Source organism: Myotis lucifugus, unplaced genomic scaffold (assembly GCF_000147115.1).
Source record: "Myotis lucifugus unplaced genomic scaffold, Myoluc2.0 scaffold_98, whole genome shotgun sequence".
NCBI classification, from domain to species: Eukaryota; Metazoa; Chordata; class Mammalia; order Chiroptera; family Vespertilionidae; genus Myotis; species Myotis lucifugus.
Window position 1 is genome coordinate 3706348 of NW_005871146.1, and position 2225 is coordinate 3708572.

General features: G+C 44.4%; 1 protein-coding gene across 2 annotated transcripts in view; it reads right to left on the reverse strand.

The window, feature by feature from the left end:
• WNK1 (WNK lysine deficient protein kinase 1) overlaps positions 1–2225 on the reverse strand; it is a 142422-nt gene that overhangs the window by 17740 nt on the left and 122457 nt on the right. The window lies entirely within an intron of this gene.

Genomic DNA, 2225 nt, shown 5'->3' on the forward strand with positions numbered 1-2225 from the left:
ACTTGTGACACTAGAACAAATAAATGGAGGAGGAAAAGAACTTAAATCAGCATCTCTAGTTAGCTTCTTTTCCCACTGGCCAGAAATACAGCAAAATGAAACTATGTATCAGATGAAAGTTGTTAGAGGCAAGGAAAATTTCCTTACCCCCCTTTCCCCTTGGGCTTTATCCAACAAGGGAAAATTTATTGTTTGCTCTCCTAGAAGATACCTTTAGTATGAAAGATCATATTGTTTGGGAAAAATTGTCAAAGTCTGAAAATTTATCATTTACCCTCTACCTTTACTTGTACACATGTATGTTGATATGGCATGTTTGAAGGAATAAGTTCCCTACAGAAGTCCTCCTTATCCACTGGTCCACTTTCAGTGGTTTCAGTTATCCACAATAATTCCATATTTTGAGAGAGAAAGTGAGAGAAAACATGCACATAACTTTTATTACAGTATATTGTTAGAGTTGCTCTATTTTTTATGAGTCATTGTTAGTCTCTTACCGTGCTTAATTTAGAAATTAAACTTTATCATATGTATGTATGTATAGGAAAAATCATAGTATACATATAGGGTTCCATACTATTGGCAGTTTCAGGCGTCTACTGGATACATCTTGGTACGTATCCCCCACTGGTAATACTGAGTATTGTATAACCAAAGTAGCTTTGCAGCTTAACTACAATATTAACAGATACTATAAAACTAAGGTTAACAAGCAGTTACACTGTTATCCACTCTTTAACTCAAAGATATAAATAAATGAAGGGAACAATGAAATTTCACCTAGAATATTAAGACCCATTTTTAAAAAATAAATATTTGTATTAATTTCAGGGAGAGGGAGAAATAGACACATCAATGATGAGAGAGAATCATTGATTGGCTGCCTCCTGCTCGATCCCCAGGGATCGAGCCTGCAACCCGGGCATGTGCCCTTGACTGGAATTGAACCTGGGATCCTTCAGTCCACAGGCCGATGCTCTATCCACTGAACCAAACCAGCTAGGACTATTAAGACCCATTTTTAAATAAAAACCAGCTATGGCAAACTGGTTAGGTAACACTTAGGCAAAATCCTAGGACAAGACAGTAAAGGTGTTAGAACCATTAACATGCAGTTCTGAGCAACTTTAAAACCATGTAGGTCCTCTCTAGGGATAATCACTTGTTTGAGTTTCTTTCTAGAGATAATGTAGAATCTACACTGGCATTTTCTTTATTTCACACAACCAGTAAAATACTGATTTTGATATCTATCCTGTATAATAAAAGAGAAATATGTAAATTAGCCACCTCTCTGCTGCACTCAAGCCACGCCCACCAGCCAATTGGAGTGATATGCAAATTAACCCGACAAAGATGGCGGCAGCCACGGAGCTGGAGGCTTGGGTTGCCCCCGGCGACCGACGGAGGAAGCCAAGCTTCCCGACTGCCCTGGCCTCGCTGAAGGAGTGGTTGGGGGCCTGGGTCGCCAGGCCGCCCCAAGTCTGTAGGCCTGCACCTAGGCCCGGAGTGGCCGGGGTCCCGGAACATGACAGAGGATAAAAGAGAAACATGCTAATTACACCCCACCCCCCGTGCACAAATTTCGTGCACCGGGCCCCTAGTCTACACTAATAAAAGAGAAACATGCTAATTAGCGTACGACCGCTACCCTTTTCATTGGCTAATCAGTGAGTATATGCAAATTAACTGTCAGCCAAGATGGCGGCTGGCAGCCAGGCACTGAAGCGAGCAGGGAAGCTTGCTTGCTGCGGACTCCAACGTTCCCCGCCTGCCGCTGCCGGCCTCTCAGTTGCAACTCTAAGCAACTATGTACTATGTTGCAAATAAGAATCTAAACAAAACACCAGAAAACAGCCGGACTGAAACCCAGCCAGACCGAAACTTTGTATCAATGTTTTCAGCAGCGAGGCCTCAGAGCTAAAGCTGGCCCAGAATAAAAAAAAAGAAAGAAAGAAAACAAGGAGCGGTTGGGAGCTCCAGTCACTCGCCACCCGGAAAACAGCCCTCAGCCCCTCAGCCAGACTGGCCAGGCACCCCAGTGGGGACCCCCACCCTGATCCAGGACACCCTTCAGGGCAAACCAGCCAGCCCCCACCCGTGCACCAGGACTCTATCCTATATAGTAAAAGGGTAATATGCCTTCCAGCACCGGGATCAGCAGAGCAGCAAGGCTCCTGGCATCGGGATCAGCATGACAAGGGGCAGTGCCCAAACCCCCTGAT